Source organism: Leuresthes tenuis, unplaced genomic scaffold, assembly GCF_036924035.1.
Source record: "Leuresthes tenuis unplaced genomic scaffold, fLeuTen1.0.hap1 SCAF_8, whole genome shotgun sequence".
In the NCBI taxonomy this organism is placed as follows: Eukaryota; Metazoa; Chordata; class Actinopteri; order Atheriniformes; family Atherinopsidae; genus Leuresthes; species Leuresthes tenuis.
Window position 1 is genome coordinate 4,736,236 of NW_027325362.1, and position 13,738 is coordinate 4,749,973.

At 39.8% G+C, this 13,738-nt stretch overlaps 1 protein-coding gene across 1 annotated transcript in view; it reads left to right on the top strand.

Moving 5' to 3' along the window:
* Positions 1-13,738, top strand: part of LOC140312764 (cytochrome c) — a 299,923-nt gene that overhangs the window by 185,083 nt on the left and 101,102 nt on the right. The gene's annotated exons all lie outside the window — the stretch shown is intronic.

Sequence of the window (13,738 nt, forward strand, 5' to 3'; positions counted from 1 at the left end):
AACAGGCCTGGGGCCTCATTTATAGACAAACTTGGGGCCAGTTTTGATCTTCTGTACAAATCAAGAACAAAACAGCATCTAAGTATTTCTGCAAAATGTTTTACATCCCCGCTTTTGGAGGATAGTCATTCATATTTAACCTATCGTATTGGACTGGTCCAAACTAGATAGTTTCTGATTGATCAGCATCAGTTCCCCAGTACCCCTCAACTTCTATATCTCTGTTTAAAGTTGGTTCCCTGTCAGTCAGACAGGTGCAACAGCTCATTAACAGCAAATACTCTCTTAACTGCAGACTCATTTGCATTTGTAATCTTTTGCAGGTCGTTATTTAAGGAATGCAAATCACAAGGTTGTTCCATAACGTAATCTGAAAGAAATCGCAATTAATTAGAAGAACATTTTACAAAGCAGATGTTGACAGATAGATGATTCCAAACTTTTTACCAAGGTTTGTGCCACTAACCAAACTCTGGCTTTGCTGTTATTGCTATTTGACGTTATTTTACCTCTTATTCCAATGCTGGTTTGCAGTTTGGGATGCAGATACATCCAAACGCTTTGGTGAACTCTGCATGAGATACATGAACAATATATTAGCAGTTATCCAAAGTTTGTGCAGTTGAAGGAAAATTAAGTGATGATAGTTTGACAGGTTTTTCTAGAAAATGAAAGAGCTGCAGCCAAAGCACAACAAAGCAGTAAGTGTGAGAAATTAAACACAATTTAGTTTTATTTTTAAGCTGTTGTGTTTATAAGTACAGATAAAAACACCCACACAAATCCAGACACTTATCATCAGCCTTTAGAGATGGAGCCTGAATTTATGTCACACAATTATCCCGACAAAGACAATTTCAACATATTGTTCCAGTTTTTGTTATTCCTGACACTGAACATTGTTGTTATTGGCTGGTGTTTACATACCGGCAACTAAAGAATGTCCTAATCAAGAAAAAAAGAAAAAAGGGAAATATGGACAGAAGGGCACGTCTCTGCTGAGCAATGCACCGCCACACATTTCTAGTGGGTCATAAACCGTGATTGAGAGGGATTTTAGGAATATTTCTCTTAGTTTGCCTTTAAGTTCCAGATACAAAACAGAAGACAGAAAATTAAAAAGTGTTTAATTCAAAACATTTTCTTCTGCTGTGAATCAGACAGAAGGTAATGTTACGAAGTAGTCTTTTGGTCCATGGCTGTTGCTGAAGAAACCTTTATTTGGGCTGTTTTATGAGGGGAAATGGTTTAGATTAATTTGAGATCACAGGCTCATAAATTATGAATTAGATTTTTTTTCATGCTCAGCATCTTTATGAATCAGACATAGTCTTTGTGAATAGTCTGAATAGTAAATTCAAGAATTAATGTTGATAAAAAAAGGTCCTGAGAGTTGACCCACTTTGTGTTGGGAAAATAAATAGAAAATATAAATAGTTGTGAAAACCAAGTGTGAAACTCAAACATCTTGGAGCAGCAACCACTCACATGGGTTTACTCAATATTCGGGAACTATTCCATCTTAAATTCCTAATGACACAGTTTAATTACTCCCCATTTTGCTGCATCATGAGGCTGCTCACAGCTGGAACAATAACTTATAAAAGAAGCCTTTTTTTAGTTCCCTTGTCATTTTCTGCACTGATTTAATGCGTACTTCCAGTTAACTTAGCAGATATTCACATTACCATTGCCTTGCAGTACCTTTATACAGGCCTGCTGATCCAGTGTGTAAATGTTGAGTGAAATGAAGAGTTAAAGAAAGTCTTTATTGATAAACCGACTCCAGTGTCTGACCTTTACAATCAGCAGTAACCTTGTTGATTTTCTTCCATCTCACTCAGATGTATCGGCATGAAAAAATAACCTGCGATGGACAACTTTACTTTTGGTGACCCAGCTGTTTAGGCTGAAATACAGAGTTATTGATTCAGCTCACCACTTGACTTGAACACTGCGCCCCAGAGACACAGAGAGCAGCCGTGAAATGTAGGAAGATGTGAGGATTTGATTGTCAGGTAATCATAAAACAGCTGTTTATTGATTGCAGCTCCCTTCCTTCTGTTGCCAAGCAATTTTCCACTCTGTGGTCTGCGACAAAGCAACACAAGTGCAGTCGCATACTGTCAGTCAAATGCAGGAAGTTCAAAGTGTTCTTTGCAAGTCAACAAGTGTGTAGTACTCCCTCCTTTCCCCTGAAATCTCCCTCATTTGAATTTTAATCATCTCCACTTTATGTCACGAGGTGCAGAGTATATCTGTCATAATCAAAATGTGACCGAGCTGCCTGTCGACGATGCAGAATGGCAGGAGTAACAGAGGCAGGGGAGCACAGTAGCTCCCACACTTATTTCCACATCGTTTTCCCTCAGAAGTTTCCTCTCAATCTCCAGTCCATCATATGGGTGAGATTGTTTTGGGGCATTCGTGGTAGAAACTATCCATCTCACCGACTGTATAGATTATTCTGACGCAGGCAGCACTTAGAAACAAAAACAAACGATAATATGCATGAAATTTCAGCTTGCAGGAGAGTTGTGGGCGGAACACTGTGCATAATCTCAATAAAATATAGCAGGCGTCGCAGACTCTGGACTCTGCTGTATCTCTCCGAGATCATCAGCAAGTCTCCTCTTGGATGATCTCCAGAGGGTTGGGCATGTCCCCACTGAGCAGCTTATGGGCAGAAGCATCACAAAACGTCTTCTTGCATTTGTGAGTGCAGGAATCTGTGATGTGACAGCACTTGCAAGGCAACATGTCTCCCTGTAGTGGCACACAAGAGGAAACCATATGTTCTCTATGAATGGAGTTGTTATATATTACTGTGATAAACCGTGTACATTAGAAGAAAAAAAAGCTGTTATTAGATGTATTTTTGTAGAGAATCCTCAGTTTAATGAGGCTGTTTTTGTATCATGTACTCTGATGCTATTTTAGCCAGTAAATGAACCCCACACCCATTTAATTTGTTCTCATGTTCGGATGTTGTACAGATGTTCTTTTAGCTTCTGTAAGTATCGGATTTAAATGATTTGAGGTACTTCAGGAAGCGGTTTTAGCCCGTTCTGGGACATCGCAGAGATGTGATAAACTAATATTCAGCTGATTTTTTTGTGTAATCTAATCTCAAAATCTCATATGCACTGATTCTATCCCTGCTAATATATTAGATCTAGTGAATCCACAAAGAAAGGCAAGTTGTTCTGAAATGGAAATAAATTAGTAGACTTGATATCACAGTGTCTGGTTTTTCTTGTCCATTTTTCTTTAGGGTTGCTTTCATAAAAAGTCTTTTATGAGCAAACAAATATGTGAATCGATACCTTTCGCCACCACATTCCTTTAATTTCCCCTGCGTGTGAAGTAAAAGAGTTAGAGAGGCAAAAGACAAAAGAGTACAGAGCTCAGTCAGAGGATATTTCAATTGGTTTTCTGCTAAAAGAAATGGAAAAGGATGCTGGCGAACCCACCCAGTTCCCCCGGTTGATTAGATGCTTGCTTTGGGAGTGACCTTGTGTGTGTGTGCGTGTCCGGAGGGAACTCCGACAGCTGGGATCATTACGTCTAATGACTAAAATAGCGTCAAAATTCAACATGTTCAACACCTGGGGCTGCGTGAGCGTGTATGAGTTATAAGTGTGGAACATTTCCATCTGTGTGTATGAGAGTTTGAGGTATGGAAGCAGAAAATGCAGCGAGCGTGACAAATCAAGTGCACTTCATTACAGAATCAACTCTTCTCAGCAATTTGCTTTGGTGACCTTTAAAAACCAACAAAAAACCTTCTGACATTAAAACTTGATTGTTTGGAAATTAGTTTCAGAAAGCGAGCGCTTGATTTTTTTCGGCCCTGATCTCGGCTTCTCGGAGGCTCTGGGATTTGACTTTTCTCCACACGTTCTGCACAGAGGTTGATGGATGTCTCCGCTCAGGAAGTCACTTTATGAGTGAATGAGTTCATAAATTCCTCTGTGCATTGGAGGCAGAGCATAATTGTCTGCTTCCTTTGCTTCAAACCACAGAAATCACTCAACGACTTGTTAAGAAAACCTCAGCGGCAGCTGATTGTGGACATCTCCAGGAGCAAAGAGACAGAGCTCTTCAGAAACAAGTCCATTAATGAGCCATTGTGGCTGCTGTTACTCTCTGAGCTTAACCAGAACCAAAGCTTGCTAAAAAAATTATGATATTGTCATATAACAACTACATCTATCACAACTTATGTATGAGAAGCACTTAACTGTAGACACTAGAGTTATCTGTAAGAATAGAGAAGATTGTTTCATTCACTTATGTTTCCTCTTCTGCACAATCTTGTTTTGAACAGATGTACCCACCAAAAGCTCTCATTATACGTACCTGCATGAAGCAGTGAAAAGAGCCGAATTCTCGCATTTTCTCTGATCAGGACAAAATTTTTCAAGTAAGTGAGCTCAAAACTTACAAATAGAATATGTAGCTGCAAATTAAGAGAGCCGCTTCATCACTCTGAAAACAATAGTGATGCAAATGCATGCAACTGTCCACGCCAGAGCTCTGCAGTAGAGACTGTAATACTCCAGACCCAACTGATCACTGCTTCTTGTGTCCCCAATTATACTTCTGTTGTCATCTGTGCCATCTGGAGTGCATTTGGGGAATTTGTGTCTTTCTGTAGTGTGGTCGTCTATTTGGATCTTATGCTTGCGTTGGCAGCAAAGATCCTGTCAAGCTGACGTTTTCTGAATTTCAAGCACATTTATCTGTTTGCAAGAGTTCTCTTAAAATCGAGTACATGATTGAATAAAATGCCTCTTCAGAAATATGTTTACGACATAATGAAAGTGGCTTCAGTGTCTTTTGGTAGTTTAGTGGAAATAATGGCAATCCTCTCTTATGCGCTATTTTCTACAACTAAAAATTCAAAAAATCTGTCCGTTCACTTGTTCTTCAGGTCTCTGTTCAGTTTTATGAGCTAATTTTGAAGTTAAGCATGAGAAAAAGTTGGTGGAAACAGGAAAAAACATAACTTTCTAATTTACCCCCAAAAGATGTTTATGCTTCCTTAAGGCGATTTTTGGCTTTTTGAAAGAGTTAATGCACACAATGGGAGACTAAAACAAGCAACCAGTCTGTCAAAACTGAACTCCCTAAAGAAATCTGTGCTTCGTACGATGGTGATTGTGATCGTTTCTCAACCCAAGCTTTCCTCTTCACACTCTGTCTCCTCAGATAAAAAGATAGTTTTCAGCATAATTTAATTCTCCTTATGCACAAAACACACCGATCACCTAACTATTTACATGTAAGAAGAGAGGCTGTACAAAAGTGTGAAGAAAATTAAAAAAATCATTCAGAAAAAAGCAACAGCGGGGCTGCAATTAAAACAAGAATGAAGTTTTTGTAGTTTCAACAAGAATGTTGAGCAAGAATGTGCACTGTCCAGTAGTAATGTGATAAATAATTTAATTCTCAGACATAATTAAAGTTAAATTAATGTTATTGACTGGATGGTCTTAATATGTTATATGACTGACGGCTGGAGGGGGTGGCAGTCCACCTCCTCGCCACAGCTGAGGTGCCCTTGAGCAAGGCACCGTACCCTCTGCTCCCCAGGCGCTGTGATTGGCTGCCCACCGCTCCAGTGAATGGCATCTGTCTCCATGAGTGTGTGACCGTGTGCATGTGCATGTGTGTGTTCAACAGGTGCCAACCTGGATGGGTCAAATGCAGAGGAGAAATTTCATATGACAATAAAGTACCGTATTTTTCGGGCTATAAAGCGCGCAATGATATATCAGTGATTGACTGCTAAGGGGTCTATTTTCATACATAAAGCGCACCGGGTTATAAGGCGCATTAAATTAAACAAAACTCAGATAAGTCAAACTTTAGTCAACTCACTTGTTGTACTGCGTGACTGATAGCGTTGAGTTTGAAATCCGCTTCGTAAGCATGTCTCTTAACAGGAGCCATTTTGGGGGCAGCAGGTATAGAAAATGAATGAATGAATGCACACACCTTAATGTTGAAGCACGGAAGGTATTACTCCGCCAGGCTACTTGGCTGTAATGCTCAATCCATCAAGCAGTGCAGCTTCGTAGTTTACCAAGGCCGTACTAAAACATTTTGACAGATTTTTCAGCGCCGTGTACCACATAAAATCGGTTCTAGGTCAGAAAACACAACCAGAATTAACTCATACATTAGGTGCACCGCATTTTAAGGTCCGAAAAATGCGCTAATCTTGTCTTAAGAACAGATTCGAGGGTCCAAATTACCGACTGTGTATTCATTATCTTTTTTTTTATTATTATTACATTTGAGAATTAAAACGCAAACACTTGATCGTCTAAAATCATTGAAAATATTTGACAATCTGCCTTTGAATCAGCGTGAGTCGACCGTCTTCAGTGTGGTTCCACCGTGGAGCATCAGCAAAGACTTAAAAGTTTGGCCTGATGACATTTAAATGTCGTTCCGTTTGATTTTTGCTGTCCAGGATATCATCAAGGTAGGAATCAGCGAAACAACAACACATTATTTTACAGACAATTTGATCCTTAACTCAAACTTCTACAGATCAGGTGACGTGTTCAGCCTGCGTTACCATGGTGATCAAGCAGCTTGAAATACAGCCACTAAAAAGTCTAACTGTAGGCTCAACATAACCCAGTAATCTTGCTCTGAAGTAATCGTGTTGACGTTGCCAACACTTTACTCACCACTGATCTAATGAACAGTTGGATGTTTGTGATTCCAGGAAATAAACATGAACAAATAATGAAAAATACGGAAAAACTGCATTTTCCTCTTAGATAAGGCAAGGGTGACTGCTTTATTTGTCTTTCCTAAAAATTTTGTTTCCAGTTAGTGACCATTGCTCTCTTAAAAAAAGGCCAAGCACAACGCCACAAACACAACCGCCTTCTGATGATACTAAGCAATCTTGACTTGCTCCACATCAGATAATGGAAACATGCCCATTTCATATTCAGCAGAATTTAGCTTCAAATTTGCTTGGTGATTAGATGGATGCACAGCTGACGTGTTCACCAAACTGACACAGACAGGATTAAGAAAAAAAAGGAACTGCCAGAAACAGGAATGAAAAGAATTCAAATCTTCAAAAGAGATACAACATGGAGAGCTTGATAGAGCAGTGAATGCATCGTACATGGCTTTGTCAATGAAAGTGGGCTCCATAGAAGTTGGAAGAAAAACAAATTCGCTTGTTTGCTAAAATTCAGGCTGACAAGCCAGAATTCTTCTGAGATGTTGTCCTTTCAACTGACGGGGCAAAATTACAGCTTTCTGTCACATTTACTCAACATCAACACTGTGAAATGAAGCTTTCAAAGGCTTTTTCGTTGCAAAGAAAAGCAGCAATCCCACTGCGTCTGGTTAGCTAAGCAAGTCTGTAGGTCATCAGGCCTTTAACAAGATAATTATCCAAAATACACATTTAAAGCACCCAAGAACTGATAAGACCTACGTGGACTGCTCTGATCACCTGCAGTTGGAAGAAGACACCCATCAAACCTGAAGGAAGTGGGATAGTTTGCTCAAAAGGAGAATCATTGAGGTCGACTGTTTGGATCATCCCAGAGGTGTTGGATGGGTCTGACTGCTGTTCAGGCCAAATCATTTGTGCAGTGTAGGTATCATAATACCAAGAGTTTCTCTAGACCAAAAATACACAAAACTACTACGAGTATTTTCATCATACAGCTTAAGTCTGCACTGTGTGAAAAGATGCTGAAGTGACAGAAAAATCAGCCCAAAGAGTAAAAATCATGAACTTAATAAACTTCTATTTCTCTGTTTTGTTAAGCTCAAAGTAAAAACTGTTGCTTATATGACTACTTTTTACCAAAACTTGTATATTTTTTTCTTTAATGTTGTCTATCTCTACCTGGTGGCGGTGTCATACAGGCCTTTAAGGCAGAGGTCATTTACCCAATGTTAAAAAACCCAAAATGCTCTTGATCCAATTTTTTTAGCCAATTGTAGAGCTGTATCCAACCTTACTTTCACCTGTAAAATTCTAGTAAAAGTCATCTTAAAACAACTAATTTGCAGGATAATGGTTAATATGAATAGTTTCAGTTTGGATTGAGAGGACATCACAGTGCTGAAACTAAAATCGTTCGTTGCAAACAACCTCCTTTTCCACTGATAATGATCTCGTCTCTGTACTAGCCTTGTTAGATCTGGCCTGTTTGCGATGCCGATAATTTTCTAAAAGTAGAACGGGAAGCAGCGTTTTCAGTTTTCTGGCCCCTCTCATCAGAAACCATCTCGCTTTCTGGATACTAAATGCCAAAACCCCTTTTTTTTAAATAAATCTCGGACCTAGAACTCTATCAAAGAGCTCATTCTTAACTGATGTATTTTTTCGCTTCCTGTGTCTATGTTTTTCCTTCTGTTTATTCTATATTTACTCATTTGTATCAAATTGTTTTCGAATTACATTAATTGTTTAATCGTTATATTCTTTTAAAAACATTTTTATATGGTCTTATTTTAGCTTCTTCTATTTAAATTCTTTCCTCATAAAGCATGCATGAAAAAGTTAAGTTGAATCAATAACTGTACAGTTACTTTGTTTCTACCAATCACCAAATGATTCCCCTCATGCCGGGACAAGCTCCTTTATTAGCACCACAAAGAGACCATACAAAAACACTTCTTTGAGCCACAATCTACCATAGTTCCTGTGGTGAACACAGAAGAAAGGGAACTGCCTCATATAGTTATAAGAACTATGAAAAAGTTCCTGCTGTTCAAAAGCACCTAATTACCAGCATTAATCCGTAACTGCAGTGAGGGGGCTGCTGGCTTAATCACTTTCAGGCAAATCAGCTCATAACTCTGGTATGTGCGTCTCACCGGGTAACAAAAAAAGATCATTTGTCGACTATTTTTCAGAAAATCTCAAATTCAAAACAAGTCCAGAGGTCACAATGGCCAGTGGGAAAGAGCAGCGCAACACTGACTGTAATGAAAATAAATTCTGGAAGTTAAGGAGTGTCAACCTAAAAAAAAAGTCCCAAACTTGGGACGATATCCCCGTGTTCGCCATCTTGTTTGCAGCCAGCTCTGCATTTTATAAAAAGATGAATAAAGCCTTAAGTGGCTCTGGAGAGTGTGGAATAAAATATTGGTTGAAGCTAATTACTACAAGTTTGAGAATATCTGGGGGTGTTAAGTTAGAGAGACGTGGGCTTATCAACCCTCTGTGGCCTGCCTCATCTGTGCTTGAGGCTAAAACCTCGAGGCTACATTACCAGCTACTAGAATTAGCTCTAACATAGCGTGTGTCAGATGAGAGTTTACAATGCTGCTGCCTGGAAGCTGGTCACAAAATAAATAATTTTGCTTGCATGTACACAATACCGAAGGCTATAATGTAATGTACCATGGCTTATAGTTCACAGAGTCTCCTGTAATTACCATCACAGAAATCAACACCGCATTTTGACTTGTTATTAATCTTTTTAATCAGGGAAAGTAGCTTTGAGTACGTAATGCTGCTCTCTGCCTGTTGCATGATGTAATCTGACACAGCAGCTGAGAAACCCAAACACAGACATATCCACATATTAAACCAAGTTTAATGATATTTAAATAAGATCAGAGTGTTTATGCGTTTCCTTCAGAGAAAAGGATTTGGGGCAAATGATGATGGGGACATCTTATTCAGGGGACACACTCGGGGATGAACTGATGTATGTTTTAGCTTAGCGGAGCTGAAGTGCTGACAGGCTCCTGGGAACAAGCAACTTCATCAAACAGATGCTGGTAATAAATACATTTACTGCAATTTTGCTTTATTTTGAGAATTTTGTGACACATCTGACTTTTTTCTGTCTGAACAGCATTTATGTATCTCAGTGATAGATACAGCAGGTCCCTCACAAGAGTTTTATGGAATCTTCTCATCCAGCAAATGGGCTCATATTCCTTCTTGTTTAAATTTTGAGGGTTTAAAGCTTGTAATAGACCTAATGTTATTGCTTGGATGCATTATTTTAAAGTAAAGATGTCCTGAAAACATTTAACTTGCAGTGTAAATGTTACATCATTGTGGCATAACTACACTAACTTTGGGGAAGTGCTGGATCAATAGAATCCTCAAGGCATTACTGAGCCTGCGTGCGGTGCACCGATACATGCTGGTTGGTTGGTAATGGCTGTTCAGGATGGGCCAGCATTGCTTCTCGTAGGAAATCAAGACTCGGAAAGCCCAAAACCACAGGGAGGCAACAGAAAGCAGTAACATTTGTTCTAACATTTTTGATCACTCCTGCTTCTGTGCAGAAATGGGTCATGGCTGCCAGAGACGCATCACACATCTTGTAGTCGTGAGAGTCTGAAGAGTCTCTGATGGGCCCTTTTCACCGCACTGTCAACGCTGCTCTCCCGTTTCAAAGATGACGATGTACTTAGGAGTTTTCAGTCTTTGCACTTTTCTGCTCATTAATGATGGCTGATTGCATCTCACTTATCGCTCTGCGTTTCTTTTTCTTGCTGTTGCTCATGTTTAGGTGAAACAAGAGGTTGCCTCAGATTGAACAGCTCTCCACTGCACTTGCAACGCTTGCTATGCAAAGCGATTCATTATCTGTAATCAAACCTTGCACTTGCACTGTGTGCGAGCATAAACAACCTCACAGAACCATTTCGAGAAACGCAACCAATTGTGCACAGGAAATACAACAGAGGGTGGTAGGAAGCAGCCTCTTGTGATCAATAAGGAAGTGTATTCATTTTCACCTGACCTTCATTTTCTTCTCCATAAGAAGTCTAAAACACAGCTACAAAAAGTCTGGCAGAGATTTATATTCAAGCTGTCTGGGCATGCAATTGATTTGGTATTGAGCCGATGTCCAATAAAAGAGAAATCACAAGCAGGATCTTGATTTGGCCATGATCGACTAATACAATCTGACTGAGGAAGTGCCCGAAACAGGCCTGGTGGATGTCAGGGTTTGGTGGGTTTTTTTTGTTTTTGTTCTGTAAGGTAACTCACAGACTTCCTTGTAGATAAACCGGACACAAAAATTCAAAGCAGAAAGATAATTTGCATTTGTACTGTAGTACTGGCCAAAAAGAACAAGACACTGAACTTTAAGATGTTTCGCTCTGATGAGGAGGAAAGCAATGAGACGTAAGCTGTACTGCAGAATGGGAGGTGGTGCACGCATCTGCAAGCACACAAGAGGATTGTACAGCTCAAAATGCAGTAATTTGTGCAGGAAAACTACCCAGATTCCACAGATAATGATCAACTCTGATGTCCTTAAAGTATCAGCAAGCAGATTAGAAAGTAGTTCAGCTTTACATCACTTGTTTACAGAAGCCTGAGAAGCAAGAAAAGGAAAAAACAAACAGTTATTGGGCTTCTGTTTTCTACGTCTGACTGAAGTAACTTTAGAAGCCGTGAAAATGGACACAAAAGAAAAAGTGTGCTTCATTTTTCTGGTCCACAGGAACCTCACTCATGGTGGGCTCACTGCCAGATATATTCAAATTGTTCTTGGCCTCAGAAATGGTGAAAACCACATCGCACGTTCATAATAATCAAAGTCCGCGCTAGAGCCAACTGCAGCAATGATTACAGCACTATTAAACTAATGACTTCAATGGAAAATGTATGTTCCCATGAGCCTTAGCACTCACCAGCCCAAAATAAGCCCGCGGTCAAAGCCACCTCCCTGCTGATGCTGAAATACATTTCAAGAGAACAGTAACACCAGACCTTTGATTATACACTTAATTCTACCAGATGTCATTCAAGGGCAGTGGTTCAAGTTAGACTCCTTCGCTCATACTTCGTCTACATAATGGTAACATAATGAAGTAGAAGTTTGAGGTATGGTTTGTGGACTGCCATTTTAAAGGCTTTATTTTAGATTTAGTTTAAGAAGTGACCATGTTTGGATCATATTTTGGGTGGAGGTGAGGAGAGAAACTTGGACCTTGATTTCATCTATGAACATCTATATCTTTAAGCACTAATCTCTATTTAATTATTGAAGTATTTGGAAAAAGATCACAGCACATTGATCAGTAAGAGTAAGTTAATGACACCATAATGGCTTAAAGTTACCGTTTCTGTGTGACGTTATCAGTCTCTTACATGGCTGTGGAGGATTCTTGGCCCACTCTTCTGTCCAATGTTGCTTCAGCTCATTGTGGTTTGCAGCATTGGTTTTTGCACAGCTCTCTTAAGGTCCCACCACAGCATTTCAGTCAGGCTGAGGTTGTCACAGTGGTGAGGTTGGTGCATGGCGTGATGAAAGTTAGAACCCGGATGCAGATGATTTAAAAGTAAAAAATTTATTTATTTAAACAAAGAACAAAAAAAATCACGGCTGAGCCGGAATACGAAAAAAAATAAACTGGAGAAAAAAAAACCCCATAAACAAAACCTGACTATGACTGACATTACATGAGCAAGAATACCAATGACGGTGAGGATTTCGCCGAGTGCATGGGAACTAAATACTGAAGGGAGGTGATTAGTGATGGAGTGCAGCTGAGGGGGAAAGCACAGGTGAAGTGAATGAACTTAATGACAGGGCAAGGGAAACATAACAAAACCAACCGATGTGACAGAGGTCAGGACTCTGACTGGACCATTGCAACACCTTGGTTCTTTTCTTTTTCCCACATTCTGCTGTAGATCTGCTGCTGTGTTTGGGATCTTTGTCCTGTTGATGAGCCAGTTTCAGCCCAGCTTTAGCTGTGGGACAGATGGCCTCACATTTGACTCTAGCATACTTTGGTATCCAGAGGAGTTCATGGTGGACTCAATGACTGCAAGGTGCCCAGGTCCTGTGGCTGCAGAACCAGCCCAAACCATCAGCCCTCCACCACCGTGCTTGACAGCTGGTATGAGGTGTTTGTGCTGATATGCTGTGTTTGGTTTCCTCCAAACGTGCTGCTGTGCATTATGACGAAACATCTCCACTTTGCTCTGGTCTGTCCAAAAGACATTGTTCCAGAAGTCTTGTGCTTTGTTCAGATGCAGCTTTGCAAACCTAAGCTGTGCTGCCATGTTCTTTTTAGAGAGAAGAGGCTTTCTCCTGCAGCCCTTTTCCTTGCCGTTGTGTTACTGCTTCTGCATTTTGGATGAATTTTTGTTAAATAAATAATTAAGCAATGCAGTATGTCATAGGTTGTTTCTCATCTGAGGATGTAGTTACCTCATTTCAAGACCTGGTAAAGACCAAAGGATTTTTTTCATCATGTCCCATTATGTAAACCCCTTCTTTTCATCAGAAGTACTAACAGCTGCTGACAGCTAGTGGCCCCTCTGTAATTTCTTTACATTCCTCAACAGAATTTAAGAAACACAGCATCGGAAGTCTGTAAAAGTTGGTGTAAATTGTGGAAAAAAACCTCACACATGACTTCTAAAGAGCTTCAGGCTAACCTGGAGCAATCTAGAGAAATGGTCTCAGCCCAACACACTGCACTAAGCAAGGCTCCATCTTTTGTTCATTTATTCTGGTAAATTGAGCAAAAATTCTGATCATGAAAATCTGGTTAATTTGCATTTACTTCTTAAGATATTCTGAATTCTATGCGTGAAATGTGACGGTTGTTGAATGTTAATGGAAAGCCCAAGTTAACCTTCAGTACTTTCCAACAGCTCAGGTAATCTTTTTGTTGCCAGTGAAAAAGAAATATATTCCTTCCTGGTGTGAAAGCAAGTCAGAGGCATCTCCTCTAAGAGTTTGAAAAC